At 41.6% G+C, this 19,741-nt stretch overlaps 1 protein-coding gene across 6 annotated transcripts in view; it reads right to left on the bottom strand.

Annotated features, from left to right (window-relative positions):
* The window catches only part of ARID1B (AT-rich interaction domain 1B), a 428,198-nt gene that overhangs the window by 323,815 nt on the left and 84,642 nt on the right, over nt 1-19,741 (bottom strand). The gene's annotated exons all lie outside the window — the stretch shown is intronic.

Genomic DNA, 19,741 nt, shown 5'->3' with positions numbered 1-19,741 from the left:
GAGGTGTGGAGCTCGGTCACAAAAGGGCTTGTAAATTCTACTGGTTTAATGAACAGATAGTTTTCCTAATTGTTATTGCTGTATTCCACAGCCTAGTAACTGCCAGGCCAATGCCAAAGTCCAGGTTGCATTTGAATGACATATGGCTTCAGTCAACCAGAGAGATGTTGCAACACTGAACAATACAAGCAGACAGAACACAAAGACCTAGCGCCAAACTGGCCTTCGCAGAACCAGATTCGCATGTGCACACCACTGTCCTGGGAAGAGGTTGCGTGCTGAGTGTGGATGTTGTGAAGACACTTTCCTGAGCCCCGACAAGCACTGCACCAGGGCTCTGGGACTTGTAGGCTGGTGCAGTGGAAACAGGCTGCATGGACTCTGGAGTGGCAGGCACAAGGTCAAGCTCCAGTTCAGCCTGAACAGCTACAAGTTCTTTGTCAGACTGCATTACTTCTTTGCCCACCAGGTTCCTCATAAAACAGTATTATTACAATACTCCCTCCACCTCACTGAATGGCATGCTGACATGGAAACTTTCTGAATGAAAGCTTCCTAAACCACTATGTAAACAACCACATGATAACACATATCCCACCAATAAAAACTTCCAGAAGTGCGTCTAGTCCACGTGGCGGAACAGCAGTGTGGTGACACTTGTCCACCCATTTGGCTACCCAGGCTATGGACACTTCTAGTATCTGAATAGTTCCTTACTGGCTGTGATAGGATGTCATGATTTCAAGTAAGAAATACATGTTTGGTCTGTGTCCCCATTTCTGGCACTGAGCTCCAAAAACCCTTGAAATCTCTTAAGTATTGAGAGCCTGCATGGGTACTCAGTAGTTAAGTCATGTCCAGTTCTTCTGCAACCCTATCAGCTATAGCCCAGCAGGTTCTTCTGTCCATGGAATTTTCCAAGCAAGAATACCAGAGTGGGTTGCCATTTCCTCCTCCAGGGCATCTTCCCGACCCAGGGATGGAACCTATGTCTCCTGCACTGGCAGATGGATTCTTTACCACTGCACCACCTGGGAAGCTAATTGGGAGCCTAGGAGGTGTCTTTTGTTAGGGTTTTGAAAAATCACCTAAGGCTGGGGAATGGCTGCCAAGAGAACCAACCAAGCGATTATAGGGTTGAACCTTTCAGTCCTACCCCTTGATTCCTAAGGAGGGGGACAGTGGCTGGAAGTTGCATCAGTCGCCAAGGACCAATGATTTAATCAATCATGCTTATGTAATGAAGCCTCCATAAAACTTGAAAGGACAGATTCAGAGAGCTCCCAGGTGGTTGAACACACAGAGGTGCTGGGAGAATGGAGCACTCAAGACAGCGGGTGCCCCGCCCCTTCCCGCTCACCTACTCACATCTTCCATCTGGCCGTTGCTGAATTACATCTTTTATAACAAACCAGTAATCTAGTAACTGAAATGCTTCTCTGATTTATGTGAGCCACTCTAGCAAATTAATGGAACCCAAGGAAAGGGCTGCTGAAACTTCTGGATCTGTAATTTGGATCTGTGACTGTCATCCGAAGTAGGGGATGGGGGCTGTACTGTTCCCAGGTAGTGGTAAAGAATCTGCCTGCCAATGCAGGGGCTGCAGGAGATGTGGGTTCAAACCCTGGGTTGGGAAGATCTCCTAAAGGAGGAAATGGCAACCCACTCCAGTATTCTTGCCTGGGAAATTCCATGGGGAGAGGAGCCTGGTGGGCTACAGTCCATGGGGCTGCAAAGAGTCGGACACAACTGAGCAACTGAGTGTGCATGCACATCACACGTGCATGTTACCAAGCGACCAACAGGGGTGATGATGGAGGACAAGCTGTGGTGCCACTTACTGAGTGACTGTGAATGCCGTCTGTCCTCATGACCCAAGCCTGTCATTATCCTCATAGTGTGGTAGGGACCCATGTGCCTTCCCTTCTTGTGAGCCCAGTTTTTCAACTTTCCTGGCTATTCTGCGGCTTCCCACTAGCCTGCCAACATTTCCTTTTCTGGTTGGAATAGGCCAAACTAAGTTTCTTGCTTACAACCAAGAATTCTGGCTGACAGAAGCCATTTCTGAAACGGGAGAAAAAGATAAGTAGCAAAACTAAAGGAGAACTTCAAAATGTGTAGCACAGCACAACAAAAAGAGAAGATGTTAACGTGATATACAGCTGTCATGATACACATGATGATGGGTAGTCTCTTGATCAAGTCAAAAGCAGGAAAAGAACCACGTCATGCAACTAGTCAAAAGTCAAGAATGCAGTGATGTGAGAAGCTCCACATGTAATGAGACTTCAGAAGTAGGCAGTTCTAATATATGTGAAGATCACAGGTTAAGAAGTAGATGCGTTCAATATAAATCAATAATTTTAACATAGGGAAAGAAGTTTAATTAAAATATACATTGCCTAAATGTTGTTGGGGGCCAGTGAGCAAGGAAGACTTCACTTGCAGAGAAAGTGACAACTAAAGCAAACAGGGAAGTGGGACGCAGAATGGGTAACTTCAAACAGGAATAATCGTGGGAAAAAAGCATGGTACATACTCAAACTACAAACTTCAGTGGACTGATGTGAGACACAGGAGAGAGGACACTGGGAGAAGATAAGGCAGGAAAGTTCATCAGGGCCATGCCAACAGACTGCTGCTGCTAAGTCGCTTCAGTCGTGTCCAATTCTGTGTGACCCCATAGATGGCAGCCCACCAGGCTCCCCCATCCCTGGAATTCTCCAGGCAAGAACACTGGAATGGGTTGCCATTTCCTGCTCCAATGCATGAAAGTGAAAAGTGAAAGGGAAGTCGCTCAGTCGTGTCCGATTCTTCACGACCCCATGGACTGTAGCCTACCAGGCTCTTCCGTCCACGGAAGTTTCCAGGCAAGAGTACTGGAGTAGGTTGCCATTTCCTTCTCCTATGCCGTCAGTCTACCAAGTTTATATTTTATATAAGACAGGACTTCACTAAAGAACTGTAAGTAGGAGAGCAATAGATCAGATTGACATTTTATTATAGCAAGATTACTGTGAAGGCTTGTGAAGATTACGTGATAAGTACACAAAAATTGGTTCTTAACCATTCTGGGTTCATAGATACATCAAGAATATTGTTGTTATTCAGTCACTAAGTCGTGACTAACTCTTTGTGACCCCATGAACTGCAGTACTTCAGAATTCTCTATCCACTACCTCCTGGAGTTTGCTATAATGACCAGAAAAATACACCTACACACATACATAAAAGTCTTATTATTTTATTCCAAAGAATCTACAGGCTTCTGAAGTCCATCTGTGAACATTCAGGGGTCCATGGACCTCAAAGTGAGGATGACTTGAAAGCAGGAGAAAGACAATTGGACACTGGCTGAGAGGTAATAGCAGTTGACGGCAAAGAACTCAACTCACGAAAAGAAAGAAGAGAGAGAAGGTCTAAGTAATTTGCAGGAATTAGTGATCAGCTGGATGTGGGTTGTAAGGGAGGAATACCAAGCATGACTCCCAGATGGATGACTTACATGAGTGAGCTGCACCGCGATTTAACGGCACAAAGATGGAATGGGGAAAAGACAACTCAATGGGATACTCAGAACTGAGTTTTGAGAAATACATCCAGGTGGAAATGGCCGGCTGGCAATCAGAAACCAGTGTCTCAAACTGAGCAGGCCACAGTCCAGGGTAGAGTCATTGGACCAACATGAAACAGCAGAAGCTACAGGAGACATCTAAATGCAGCAGGGTCTGGAGGACATGAGGCAGGCCAGACACCACAAGGGAAGCCAGAACTAAGTGTGAGGTCCACAGAAAGGCTGAGGCTAGCAGGGTCAGACCACCACTGTTATGCCACTTCATAAACAGAAACACATTAGTTTGTGCAAGTAATCTGTCTACATGGTCACATCAGTGCTATTGACTTCAAAAAATATATATAAAAACCTTTAAATAACTCCAGTTAGAGGCTTGTAGATATAATAAGAAAATAACATTATCCAGAGATACAATTCTCAATCTCTGCAGAGCCCTGACCTCATAAAGGATAGTGTGTGCAAACAAAAAACTTTAAGGATGATTTTTAAATATCCATAAAATTTGGAATATTCAGTAATACACTTTAGAAACACTGAAAATCTAGAAAGGAATTTGCAACCTCCTTTCAGGAAAGCAATTCGTTCAACAGAAGTATTTAGCATGTTATATAAACATGTTATTCAGAGAAACGTACAACATAGGGGATTTTCATCACATTTACTATATTTGTTAGCCAAAATGTAGCACGCTTGTAATCACCAACAGAGCTGCAGTAAAACCTCTATAACATTAAACAACAACAAAATGTGGCAGTAAGCCATCCTTCTATTAAGAAAAAGAAAACAAAGAAAACATTCTCAATAAGTACAGCTTTCTTTGTGACTTTTTTCCCTAAGGAACTCATTCTAAACAATAGCTTACTGGCAAAAGCTATTTAAATTTGGACAAAGTCTGGCATCTCTACTTTGTGAGAAGAATTTGGCAGCAGAAAAACTATAGTAATTTTAGGGTTTTCATTATTCTCACACTAAAATGCAGAGTATGAAATAGAAAGAACAAAAACATTAATCCAGAATATAGTTCTGAATGGTCATGTATCTCTATTACTTGACTCAGCTTTTATCACTGAGAATTATAAACGTTATTAATTTTGAATAAATAGCAAATGGTTCTATACTTTCCTAGGGAATAAAGTCACCAATAGGACTGAAAGATGGCCACATATATGAAGAAAGTTTATAGCACTTAATTAATAATTTCTAAAGTTCTGAAATCTGATCATGCAGTACAATCATTTCCTAAAAAAACTAAAGAATTTTTTCCTTCTACATAATGGATTTTCTGCTACATAACATACTGAAGTGCAATGGTACTTAAGTCAATGTAAAGAAGGAAAGAGAGAACAACGAATAAACACTTATCAGTCTCAAATATTAATCCAGATACCACTAGATCCATATATTCAAAGAGGTAATTTAAAGACGGTCTTTTAAAGTACTTGGTAAATTTTAGCAGCTATTAGTAAGATAAGATATCATATGTCAACTATTCAATTGATTGGTAACTACTTGCAGGCTACTCTACTTTATGCCACAGCGATTAAGTCAAGATATGGCTCCTTTCTGCTCTTAAAGATCCCAAGGAGAAAGGACCAGTACACTTATGACACATTCTGGAAATGAAGACATGCTTCACAAAGGAGAAAGGAACTGACTTACAGGAATGGTCCACATCTCAGCTGGAGAAGGCAATGGCAACCCACTCCAGTATTCTTGCCTGGGAAATCCCATGGATGGAGGAGCCTGGTAGGCTGCAGTCCATGAGGTCGCTAAGAGGCGGACACGACTGAGCGACTTTCACTTTCATGCACTGGAGAAGGAAATGGCAACCCACTCCAGTGTTCTTGCCTGGAGAATCCCAGGGATGGAAAAGCCTGGTGGGCTGCAGTCTATGGGGTCGCACAGAGTCAGACACGACTGAAGCCACTTAGCAGAAGCCACATCTCAGCAGACAGAGATAAAGAGGAAAGATAACAAAACTTCCATATAAAAAAAGAGTGGCAAAATCAAGAGCACGAGGCATTTTTAAGAAGACAGAGTCTCTGTGGGAAGAATAATGAAAGACAAAGACGGAAGGTGATAAGGGGATGGGATAGTATAGAGTCCATGTCCACAGAATAATTCTCAAAAAATAACAAGTCACAGGAGTGTTAGATGGAATTCCAATCTGAAGGTCTCAGTTCAGTTCAGTTCAGTTGCTCTCAGTCGTGTCCGACTCTTTGCGAACCCATGAATCGCAGCACGCCAGGCCTCCCTGTCCATCACCAACTTCTGGAGTTCACCCAAACTCATGTCCGTTGAATTGATGATGCCATCCAGCCATCTCATCCTCTGTTGTCCCCTTCTCCTGCCCCCAATCACTCCCAGCATCAGTCTTTTCCAATGAGTCAACTCTCCGCATGAGGTGGCCAAAGTCCTGGAGTTTCAGCTTTAGCATCAGTCCTTCCAAAGAACACCCAGGACTGATCTCCTTTAGGATGGATGGGTTGGATCTCCTTGCAGTCCAAGGGACTCTCAAGAGTCTTCTCCAACACCACAGTTCAAAAGCATCAATTCTTTGGCGCTCAGCTTTTTTCACAGTCCAACTTTCACATCCATACATGACCACTGGAAAACCATAGCCTTGACTAGATGGACCTTTGCTGGCAAAATAATGTCTCTGCTTTTCAATATGCTATCTAGGTTTGTCATAACTTTCCTTCCAGGGAATAAGTGTCTTTTAATTTCAAGGCTGCAATCACCATCTGCAGTGATTTTGGAGCCCAAAAAAATAAAGTCTGACACTGTTTCCACTGTTTCCCCATCTATTTCCCATGAAGTGATGGGATCAGATGCCATGATCTTCATTTTCTAAATGCTGAGCTTTAAGCCAACTTTTTCACTCTCCTCTTTCACTTTCATCAAGAGGCTTTTTTAGTTCCTCTTCACTTTCTGCCATAAGGGTGGTGTCATCTGCATAGCTGAGCTTATTGATATTTCTCCCAGCAACCTTGATTCCAGCTTGTGCTTCTTCCAGCCCAGCGTTTCTCATGATGTACTCTGCATAGAAGTTAAATAAGCAGGGTAACAATATACAGCCTTGATGTACTCCTTTTGCTATTTGGAACCAGTCTGTTGTTCCATGTCCAGTTCTAACTGTTGCTTCCTGACCTGCACATAGGTTTCTCAAGAGGCTACTATCTACTATATGCTGGACCTATATGCTAGACCTTCGGCCATGTTGCTTCACTCTCTCAATAACCTGATGAGCTAGAGCATCATCCTCACTTTATAGATGAGGAGACCAAGGCTACCCAGATGAGTGATTTCCACATCACACACCTAAAAAAGTGAACAAGCCAGACTAGGAATCTAGAATACCTAGGGCCAAGGCCCCTCTTTTAACACATAGTTAACCAATACAGGAAATCAGGGCAAAATCAAATATGTCTCTGGAATTGCCCCGGGGACTGAGGTTTTGTTAAGAGAAATAGATAAACCAATGGAGGAATAGCAATTTCTGAGGCAGCTTGATAAACTCATTAGCAGGCAGCTGAAAAGGCAAGCCTGGAGCTGTGAGCAGGTTAGGGATAGGAGTCATGGCCTCAAGAAGAAGATAGATGAAGCTAAGTGGGGCCTGAGACTATCAAGAGAGGGGCTATAAAAAGACGACAGGATGGATGACCAGGCTTATCCTTCAGGATACAATCAGGCAAACACATGTACATTAGGAAAAATTCTCAAAGTGCTTAAGATATTGAAACATTGTCCAAGATTCCACTGCATCTACTAAATAATTTGCATTATATATCATAGCCATAATCTACAAACTAATTATGAAGAAACAGACTCTACCGAATTACATGGTTTGTAGACTTCAAGTATATGATTCTAGATCTTCAATGACAAGAATTCATAATCTCACCTAATCTAGGAAATACTGTCTCCCTTTCAAAAACTAGTGTCTAAACTTTACAGCAAAGTTCACAAAAATATGCATGTCTAAATTTAAGTTTAAAGCAATAAAAATAGACCCACATCAGTTGCCTTCTCCTCAAAGTGTAATTTCTTCACAAGAAGGATGTTTTCTAAGAGAAAAGAAACTACTTACCTTGAACTTATATATCAGTATCATGAGTTGACCAGTGGCCTAACCCAGAATTGACTAATCATTAACCTACAAGTTAGTTTTACATGAATACCAAAATCTGTGCCCAGGTCCCATTTATTCAACACACTTTCCCCGAAGACCTCCTATTCATAAGGCACTATATGAGGTGACAGGAACAAAAAGAAGAAAAGTCATGCTCCCTGGTTTCTGACAGAGTTAGAGAGAAAGAAAATTTCAATAGCATTTTCCACAGAAATAGAAAAAAACTACCCTAAACCTTATATGCAACAACAAAACACCCCCAAACAGCCAAACCAAACTTGAGCAAGAGGAACAAAGCTGGTAGCATCATACTTCCTGATTTCAAACTATAATACAAAGCTACAGTAAATAAGACAGCATAATATCGGCATAAAAACAGGCACACAACAGGGGAACAGAATATAAAACCCAGAAATAATACCATGTTCATAATCAATTAATTTTTGACAATAATGTCATGAACACACAATGGAGAGAAGATAGCTTCTTCAGCAATGGTATTGGGAAAACTGCATATCCATGTGTAAAAAATGAAACTGGATCTGTATCTTACATCAAACACGTGAAAACCAGAAGAAAACAAAGCGGGGAAGCTCCCTAACACTGGTTTTGACAATGATTTCTTGGATAAAACACCAAAAGCAAGGCCAACAAAGTCGAAAATAAGTGGGTCACATCAAACTAAAGGACTTCTGCAGAGCAAAGAAAACAAACTAGAAAGACAGAATGAGAGAAAATATTTGCAAACCATGTATTTGATAAGGGGTTTATACAAAAGATGCAAAGGTCTCATTCAACTCAAAAGCAAAAAAGCAAATAATCCAATTTTTTAAAAATGCAAAGTACCTAATTAACATTTTTCCAAAGAAGACATACAAATGGCCAACATGTAGATAAAAAAGTGCTCAACATCACCAATCCTTGAAGATACAATGGATAAGAATCTGCCTGCCAATGCAGGGGACAGGGGTTCAATCCCTAGTCCAAAAATATTCCACACAGCACAGAGCAAGTAAGCCCGTGTGCCACAACTTCTGAGTCTGCATGCTGCAATGACTGAAGTTATTGGGCCTAGAATCTGTGCTCCACAATAAGCGAAGCCATCGCAATGAGACACCCATGCACTGCAACGAAGAGCAGCCCCTGCTCACTGCAACTAGAGAGAGCCCAGTGCAGCAATGAAGACCAAGAACCAAAAATAAATAAATATATACATATTTTTTTAAAAACTTACTGACATAAGTACTAAAATCCAGAATGAAGAGCACAAACATAAAACAGGCTCAAACTTATTCTGGTTGTTTGTGAGATGTTATTAGGGAATTTTTGAACAGAATCATCCCTAAATATTGTTGAAAGAAAGCGATGCTTAGTAAAATATTCTAACTTTGACTGGGTCTAGAGTCCAAAGTGACACAATTTTCTAAACTATGTCAACATATGTAAAATGTCCAAATGTAACATACTCAGTATCTCCTCTCCCAGTTTATGAGGATATACACTACCATTTTCAGTACTGCTTAAAAAGTATTTGCTTTTCCTGGCAAAACCTAGAATCCAGTTTGCCATCATAACATCTAAGTTACCACACACAGTCTTTGACAAGATTTGGTTCAAAGCAAGCTCTTCAACACAGAGCCACTAAAGCACAATAAACCCTTTAAACAACACATAGATTAAAAGACAATGAATAATTGGTTGGACAGCAAATATATTTGCTCCATGTTATATTCTAAGTCCTGAAGTTAGGACATTTCCAGATGTCCTTGGCCTCTGGCACGAGCTGGATGCAGTACATCCAGGGGCAGGCAGGGTCTAGCTATAAACAGCCATCAGAATGCCAGCTGGAAGTCCCTGCCAGAGCCCTGTCTCTTAACACATGCCAGGAGTGGGGCTCAGAACGGCGACTTGCTATCACATAATAAATGCATGTAGCTGGGAGAAAGAAAGGAGGCTTACTGAAACTCCCGGTGAAACAGGGAGCTCTGTCCAGCCTCTCCTTATCACCCATCAGAATGCAGGATGCCTGTCTCCACTTACAAGCCACGACCAGGAGGAGGCATTTCAGTCACTAGCTTTTCAGCTTCTTCAGACACTGTAATCCAGGGTGTTACAGAGCTAGGACTGTCTGGAATGAAGAAGGTAAGTAGGAGTGACAGGAGAAGCAGAGTCCAGACCCAACCAGACCGGCTGGATGACTGGAAAAAACAGACAACAACCTGACTGGCTGCCCTCCTGCAGTCCCCCTCCCACTGGTCCCTGGTGTGTACGGAACATTCACCAGGGAAATCAGTAATATCTATAACTGTCGACTGCACTATTTTGTTGCAATGAATATTGGAAAAGATATTTAAATATGCATTTTCAACAGATGTCTAAAGTTAAGTATGATTTTACTACTGGTTCTCAGAACCAATTTTCCCCCATAAGAATGTACCTTTTTAAAAATTTTTTTAAAGAATCTCAGTGGGTGCATAAAAATTGATATAAAGCAATCCACTTAATACTTCACTCTAGATAAATCTATCTCTTTATATATATCTTTATATATATATATATATATATATATCTTTATATTATCTGACTCTTGGTGGCTGGCTTCCTCTTGCATCCCTGCAAGTCTACTAAATTAGTGTGAAGAAAAATAGCATAAAATTAGATCTTTATAAGCCCCAATCCCTTAGATAGAGTAGTTAATATACATCACCTTCCTTCTTTAATTCCCCATTTTCAGATAAATCAAATTCGTACAGAGTAACAGCTTAAAATTACTTTGAGTATAAAATTTCATTAATATTTATAGGACAGTTGTATTCCTCAATGTTTACCTTCTAATAATAGAGGTTTTTTTCACCAAAAAATGGAGATACAAATTTCAAATAAATACTATTATTCACTTTTTATAGCCAGATGCTGAGGCAATGGAAGATGAGTGAATTGTACCAAAGAAAGGTGACTATCAGACACAAAAGGTATTCTTTTGGTCTCATCTTGGTAATAATTATCATTCAGGAAAAAAGCTAAAATTATTACACCTGAGAATGTGGTCACTCTGAAACCAATTTGAATATGAATTTCCAAATCTTCAAATCCTTCTTGAAAAAAAAATATATATGGTATATACACATCGATTAAAATGAAATTGAAAATCTCAATTGGTAAATTGATAATTTAATACATTCAAAAAGACTAAATTTATTGTTTAAATCACAAGTTTTATAAACCATGTCTCTCCCTCAACCAGTTAAAATTAGATACCTCAAGTAAAATTTGCTATCTCAAAAATCGCTAGTCTTCATTAATCTCTCATCTCTTATGATTCTGCTGAATCTTTCTATTTCACATCAATAAAACAGAAAATACCATATTTAATAACTGAAATTAAAAGTTGTCTCTAAATTCTATTTCTAAAAGAGACATCAATTTACTGCTCCAAATGGTTTGGGGTGGGAATATTTATTATTTTGTTTTGTCTTGAAGCTTTTCAACATTTCCATTTTCTAAAGTCATTTCTTCATCATACTAGGTTTAGCACTTTAATATTTATCCTAACATTATAAGGATACAAGAGTAGCACCCAGCTATATCAGTGATAAACACTAAAGAAACTCAATTTCCTCCACAGAAGGAGGATAGTGGTTCAGTATGCTTTTTTTTTTTTTTAACGTTACAATTTACCCAAATAGCCCAACAAATTAAATAAAGCCCATGAGGAAAATGGGCCCAAAGTGATAAATCAGGTATTCATTCCCGGCCGGGTACTGGCACATCCGTGCACCTGGGACGCAGCCGCTTCTCCCGCGTGGGGACAGCGCACTGAAAGGCCCGTCAATGGCCACACCACCGCGGGCACGCGCCTGGACCGAGGGCGCCTCAGCGGAGCCTCACGGGAGCCTCGGCGGCCACGCTCCAAGAGGAAGTGAGCACGCGGGCTGGACATTAATTTCAGAAACAAACATCTGGGGTTTTCCCCTGTGTCCTCTTCCCGAAGGTCACGCGCGCTACAGAGGAGCGTGTACTTGGCCTGAAATGCCCAGAGCGAAGTTAGGAAGGTGGCGGCCCCGGGCTTGGAGCCGCGTGGCTTCTGAGAGGAAATGTCCTCCTCCAAGTGGAGCCTCTGGCTCTCAAAGGCCAGGCCTGAGGCGCCCGAGACGGCCTAAGGGAAAATTGAAAAGTACCCAGAGCAGTGTTCTCAACCTTCACCACAACCATACATTCAGTGACTTTCCACACAGAACCAAACTGACTGAAAACGTTATTTCTGATACTGACAGTGTCTGGTAACTCTTCAGCACATTCGGTCACAGAATCCAATATTCCACTGAAAAGCCTGGCGGGCCTTCCTCGGGAAGCCGAGTTCCCGCCTCTCGCTCCACGCGGGGAGGAGAGGGGCACATCAGGGCCCCGGCAGCCGCGCCCCAACGCCGGGTCCGCACGTGGCCGGGCCGGCTGGACAGCACCGGCCTCCCAGCCCCTGACAACGCACCGCGCACCCCACGACCTCCCAGGACAGCACCCCGGACAGCCTGAACACCTGCATTTTGATAACCAGCAAGAAAACCTCCTCTGTTACCCTGTAGTAGGTCCACAGGGGTCACCTGCACACCTTCCGCTGGTCATCAAGGATGGATGCTGGCCACGGGAGGGCGCAGAAAGAGAGGCCCCAGCAAGAGAGGCCCGAGCACCGTCCACGCCAGGAGCTACAGGCAGCGCCGGGTCAGGCGCCAGGGAGCATGCGCAAGACGCCGAGCCAGCGGGGTCACGCCCCTTCTCGCGCCGGTTATACCTCGAAGCAAGGAAGACACCACAACCGCGCAAGGATGGGTTATCTGTACGTGCGCACACCCCTGCTTTGTGTGTCCACACACGCTTTTAAAGGAAAATATTTCTGAAACAAGTTTCACGACAGCAAGTGAGTGCTGTGCCAAGCCATGTTGAAGGGAGAACTCGTGTACACAGGAAGACCATGGTCACGAATCACTTTCGGATGTCTGCATAGAAAATAAAATGCACGAAATCACATTTAAATGAAGTGACTTCCATGATGCTTGCAAAATTGACTGCATTTAACTTGCAAATAGTATAAACCACTCAAAAGAGATCACAGAGTGTAGACAGTTCTTGTAGCTGTTAATTACATTTTAATGTCTGTGACAATTCTGTTTATGTACTGGACAGCCTGTAACCCACAGTTATGTACATAAATTACAAAGATATTTATAAGGTAGCACACTTGGGTCAGACCTACAAATTAAATGTACATATTTATAACCGAAAGAGAGATTCTGGGTAAACATGGCAAATTCAACACACATCTACTATCATCCTCTCCTAAAAACAAAACCGACATTAGTTTGCTTTTCTTTTTATTTTATAAAACAAACTCATAAGAATAGGAACAAAAACAGCAACAAAATTGTGAATGCAAAAACATATGGACAAGTACATAGTGACTAACACAGTTTGACGATGTAGAATCTTCACAAGACTTAGAAATTGGTGGTACCAGGTATCTCTGAGAGCAAGGAGGTGGTGTGCTGGGGAATGGGGGTAGGGAAGGTTAGTGAGCTGGTGCCTAAAACAAGGAGCAAGAGTTAAAAGCTGACTAAGACCCCTACCAATAAGCACAGTAACTCGCTCAACCTAGCAGAAGTCCAGAGAACTCCCAGAAGAGGAGAAAGAGCAGTTCCAGACCATTGTGAGAACAGTGGTATAAGATATAAGAATATCTACTGAATGTTGAGATACCCTCATACAACCTTGCCAAACGGTACTCTCCCCTTGGTAAATGAGACCAGCCCAATAGGAAAGATCTAACTATGTTCTGGGGCAGGAGTAGGGGTATCCCAAACTCTCTTCAACAGCCCACCCAGGTACCCCACAGTAGAACCTACAGTCAGCCAAGGCACTCAGACAATGAGGAAAGTCTTCAACATGAAACAGAGACCAAAACAAAGGGAAAAAAAAAAAAAGACAAGCCAGAAGACAATGAAATGATATAAAACAGAATACAATCATTAATATTTCAAAGAAATAAAAGAAAATAATCTACCCTGAACCAAGAACAGGATTCTATTAAAACAACAAACAATTTTTTTAGATGACAGGAGAAAAATATTAAAGAGGAAGAAAAAGGGGAGAAAGGAAGGGAGGGATTTTGAGAAGACTAGATAGAGCCTTGGAAATTAAAAACTTAAAGGAATGAAGAACTCTTCCAGAAATGGAAACAAAATAACATAGAAAATAGTAGAAAAGATAAGAAAGTAACAAATCCAATAAGTCCAATATCAGACAAAAAAAGTTATAGAAAGGGAGAAGAGTAAAAATGAGGGCAAGGGAGATCAAAGATATTAATTCGATTTTCCATGATTGAAGGAGTGCAAAGGGCAGTGGATAAAAAGGGACCCGGATGAAAGTGAAGGGCACTGGAAGGGAAAAGGCCTCACAGACACTAGGCAGTAGAGAGGGTCAGGAAGCAGGAAGAATGGCCTGAGACTTCAGAACAGCAGCACTGGGAGCTAAGTGACAGGCGAGTAACTGTTTCAAAATTGTGAAGGAAAATGATTTCCAGAATTCTATTCCCAGTCAATCTTTAAGTCATCAGTTCAGTCGCTCAGTAGTGTCCGACTCTTTGCAACCCCATGGACTGCAGCATGCCAGGCTTCCCAGTCCATCACCAACTCCTGGAGTTTACTCAAACTCATGTCCATCAGGTCGGTGATGCCATCCAACCATTTCATTGTCTGTCCTCCCCTTCTCCTCCCGCCTTCAATCTTTCCCAGCATCAGTCTTTTCAAATGAGTCAGTTCTTCTCATCAGGCGGCCAAAGTATTGGAGTTCCAGCTTCAACACCAGTCCTTCCAATGAATATTCAGGACTGATCTCCTTTAGGATGGACGGGTTGGATCTCCCTGCAGCCCAAGGGACTCTCAAGAGTCTTCTCCAACACCACAGTTCAAAAGCATCAATTCTTTGGCTCTCAGCTTTCTTTACAGTTCAACTCTCACATCCACACGTGACTACTGGAAAAACCTTAGCTTTGACTAGATGGACCTTTGTTGGCAAAGTTATATCTCTGCTTTTTAATATGTTTAATATGTTTTTAACATGTTGTCTAATGTTTTTAATATGTTGTCTTTAAGTTGTGTGTGGGGGTAAAATAAAGACATATTTCAGAATTCAAGATCTTAACATTTTACTTCCCTGCACCATTCTTGAGAAAGCCACTACAGGATGGGCTTCATCAGAACAAGAAACATGCAGAATCTACAAAGCCAAAGTTGCAGAGAGGTGAAGGGAAACTCTGAGATGAAAGTAAAGGGACACCCTGGATTACAGGTGTACATGAGACACGGATGGGATCTGAGAGACTGGAGTAAGGTGGAGGTTCTAGCAGAGATATCTCTAGAAGATAAAATGGATAATGTACCTGTTGGATCTGAATATCTTACAACAAAAGATGGACAGTTATAACTGACAAAAATTTTTTAATGTAGTTTAAGTATATGCAGATAATTCAAGAAAAATCAATTATTAACTCCAAGAAAAAGAACTGTGTAGAAAAGGGTAACAGCAGTTGACTACATGGCTCTTTGCTGCACAGTTTCCCAGTCTCAGTAATGTAAACAGAACTGTGATCAAATCAAAATCATCACACAGCTATATTGGGAGGAGGAGCTGATATGAAGGATTCATGCTTGTGGTGAGGACAGGGTAAGAAAAAGAGAAGGAAATTGTCATCTTCCAGAAGAAATCAACAGATAAATCTTAAAACTGAAAGTAGCAATTCAAGTACATTATTCAAAAACATGGAGGCATCCTGGAAAAATCAGCCAGCAGAGTTCAAAGAGGCTGCCTCTAGGGAAGGCAAGTTGAGGAAGGGAGGCAGTGACTACTGTTTTTGATGGCCAATCTTGTAGAACCACTGACTTTGTAAACCATTTACATCTATAACCTTGATACGAATAAAAACTTTTTAAAAACTAGGCTAAAAGAAAAAAGACACGAGCAGAAAAGATGTACAGTATCATACACCAAACAAATTTAAAAGCCATCCTTTCTATATTACCATCACTTAGAATCAAGCTAAAAGCCCAGGGGAGGCGTTGAGGGTATACTCAGTGCTCAAAGCACACTTCTGAAAGACAAGATAACAATTTGTCAGAGAGCGTCCTCTCCTTATCTCCCTCAGAGGGCTGCAAGATTATTAATCTTCAGAACACAAAGAAGTGGAAAACTACAATTCCCAGTATACCCCGCAGCCCATTCAATTACTTTAAGTACATGAGGCTTTGCTATGAGGGAGAAGATTAATTTTAAGAAAATATAGAACTAGTTCTCACAGGCCATTTCTAGCCGACTGTGTTCTACAGACATAATTTTTCCATTCTCTACTTGAAGAAAAAAAGGATAGAAAATAAATCATCTGTTGGAGTTGAACATTATTTTTTTAGTTACTTCAAAGAAAAATTCAAGACGATGACACTGAAAGTCTAGAAACGCAGAATGTTCGAGCAGAAAGGAACTAAGAGGTCGCAGAATCTCTTCTCCACTCTTCAAGCTTCGTGTATCCAGTTGTGCGGTGGAACAGTTCAGGGCTCGGCGAGGTTCAGTGCCCAACCAACATGCTCAGAAAATGCAGAATCATGAGATCAAAATGAGTCACTTATCCATTCAACAATTTAAAATACATTTTTGGTAATTACTATATGTAATTCAATCACAGAACGGGGATATTCACAAACTCAGGTTCCACTTCCTGTTTTATATTTTTGGAAGTCACTTAATATTTTAATTGCTTCAACTTTCCCATCTGTAAAATAAACATACTCTATTTCACATTGTGTATTTCACAGGTAAGTTTATGAAAATAGACTGAATATGTTTAAGATTCTAAAAGGAAAAAAGAGATACAAAACACTCTACTACCATCACTATACATAACTAACACAATCACCTCAAACTCATTATATCCAAAATCAAACTCCTCCTTCTCCTCAAAACCCGTCTCTCCTTCTGTATTCGGGCTCTGGGTTAATGGGCCCCAAATCTTCTCTCCCACTCAAACCAGGGAATCTGGAATCATCTAACACCCTCCTCTCCCATCCTGCACCTCCATACCACAATATAATCAATCTCCACGCCCTACCTAGCTTACCTTCCACACAGATTTTGTCTTAGTCTCTTCAAGCTGTAACAGCAATACCATAAACCAGGGGGCTTATAAACAACAGAAAGTTATTTCTTAGTTCTGGAGATGGGGAAATACAAGGCATCAGCAGATGTGATATCTGGTGAGAGCCCACTTCCTGATTCATAGACGGTCGTCTTTTCACTGTGTCCTCACTGACAGAAAAAGGACTAGAGAACACTCTGGGATCTTTTTTATAAGGGCACTAACCCCAATTCATGAGGGCTCTACCCTCACGACCTAATTATCTCCCAAAGCTGCCACCTCTTAAAATCATCACAGTGATTTCAAGATATGAATTATGGGGAGACAAAAATACTCAGTCCACCCCCTTCCTTTTTATCCTCACCATCACTATACTCATTAAGTGGGGCCTTCGTTTATTGTGGTCTTTTGAGTGGCTAAACTCAGAACAGATCGTCTCCTATCTCCAGGTTTTTTCCCTTTAAATCCTTCTCCCCCACCAAGCAGCAGACAGAAAATGACCTACCTAAGATGCTAATTTCAAAGAGCCACCCCCCCCTCCTCCTCAGAACTAGAAAGGCTCCACACTGCTTTACACTCCCCAACTCGGCATTAAGAGTTCTCCATGACTAGCACCCCCTCCAGTATCATCCAAAGCAAGGGACCGGCAAGCAGCTAAGCAGAGGTCCCAGAAACAAGCAAGACTGGCTAGCACCACACAGCACTCCCCGCCCTACCTGGATGCCATTCTTTCTGTCAGAGACACAAGTCCTACATTTTTTTTTTTATAATGGCTATTATTCATCTTACAAAACTTGGCTCATCATCTGATCAGAATCACCACCTTCCAAGACTACAGGCTCATCGAGGTTGGAAAGTAATTTAGTCACCACTTCCCACTGCCAAGGGTGTAGCACCCAGGTGAACATACAGGAGGCCAGCAATCACATGCCAACTCAAAGAACAGTCTACATTCACTGCCCCCTTTTTCATTCACTCCTCAAACCACTGCAATTTAGTTTTCCGAAAAATCACAGGGAAGAAAATCTCTAGCCACTCCGTAATCCCTGTTTCTTCTTGACCATCCTCAGCATGGGGCATTGCTGGCCACTCCGCTCTCCTTCGTAAGGGACACCCGTCTCTTTCACGACCCTAATACTCCTCTCGCCGCCTGTCTTCTTTGCTTTACTTTGTATCCTCTTGGCCACTCACCCCTTAAGCGCTAGGCTTCCCCTGTTTGTCCCCAGGCCCCTTTCCTTTTATTCCTTCAGCAATGCAGCTCCTGTCCTATGGCTTCTACAATGGACCTACAATAGAGATTCTCGAGATTCTCAAGCAACTACACAGGGTCTAGGACCCACTCCAGATCAACTAAAACAAACTCTCTGGGGAAGGAGTCACCGTGGACCCTTGTTAAAATTCCCCACTTGATTCTAAAAGGATGCCAGGGCTCAGAAGCACTGAGCCACACACTGACTTAAAAACAGAACCTCAAATTTCCTCAACATCCACAATCCCCAGACCCATATTTCCAACTGCCCACAGAAAACTCATTTCCTGCAGACTCCTTGCATAAAACTGAAGTCGATACCTCGCCTCAGATTGGCTCCTTCTCCTAGATTCCTTTATTTCTATACTTCTATACTGACATCTACACAGGTGCCCAAGTTACACACTTGAGAACTATCTTAAAACCTTTCCCTTGCCTTACCCGATACTCAGTTATGAAGACCCATGAGTTCAACTATTAAATATACCTCAGGCAGCCACTACCCCTCAAGGCCTAAGTAGGGTGACTTCCTTGTTACTGACCCTTTTTCCAGGCTCCCAGTCCAGTCTACCCTCCACATCACCAATAATCATCTTTCTAGACACAGACTTCATACTTACTCCCCCGGTAAAATTTCCTACAAAAAAAGAAAACTCTCCTATTTAGATATGGTAATACTCAAATTCCTTGGAGCGGTGTGTAAGACCACTCACATTCATAGCCTTTCTGTAATCTACTTTCCCAATCCAGACTTCCTGACACATTCTCCAGCAACTTTAGCCCTGTAAGAATCAGATTACTCTTCATCAACATACCAGTCAAGTTTAGGATTTAAAACATTTCCACTGTCAAGAATATGAAACACACACACACACCTGCTGTTCTCACTAAGTCTAGCTCAAATGCTACCTTCCTCTCCTGTAAAGCCTTCATACTCCCGCTTTCACAGAATCAGTTATCTCCCTCACCTGTGATCCCCACAGCTCTTTTTATAAACCTCTATTATACTAATTACTACACTACATGAGGTTGTTGACAGACCTGCTCTAAGGCTCTTCAATTGTTCTCTAAGGGCCTAGAATGTGTATCTTTTTCAAAACCAAGTTTTTGTTATATTAGAGAAATTATCCAATGCTGGTTGCACAAAAGGCAAATACCGTGGCACAAAGCGGGTGCTTAAATAGACCAGAGGCTTTTTCCTAAAGACACTCAAGTTATCGGTCTAGAAACAAAATAGCAGAGAAAAGAAGGATTTCTGTTTTAAGTTCTCTGTTCTCATTATGAGAAATACAGAATGCTGTCCCTCAAAAACCAATTATTGACATCTTAACTAAATATCTTTTATGGGAGTTACTGAAGGCTCCATTAAATGGAAGTTAAAACTATCATTTAGCCAACTGAAGAATGAAATTCTTTTTTTCCCATACAATAATTCCCAAGAAAATGAAAGGGTAAAATTATCGTCTTCATCTTGGTATAGATGTTAGATAATTAACTTACAGGAAGAACAAAATTTACAGCTCTGGACTACAGTAATCCTATCATTTTCTCTTACTATCTTTTTATTGGCATAAATCCCACTTTTTTTAAATGGTCTTCTTATTCCCGACT

The sequence above is a fragment of the Ovis canadensis genome, chromosome 8 (assembly GCF_042477335.2).
Source record: "Ovis canadensis isolate MfBH-ARS-UI-01 breed Bighorn chromosome 8, ARS-UI_OviCan_v2, whole genome shotgun sequence".
NCBI lineage: Eukaryota > Metazoa > Chordata > Mammalia > Artiodactyla > Bovidae > Ovis > Ovis canadensis.
This window is presented reverse-complemented; position numbering and strand designations above follow the sequence as displayed.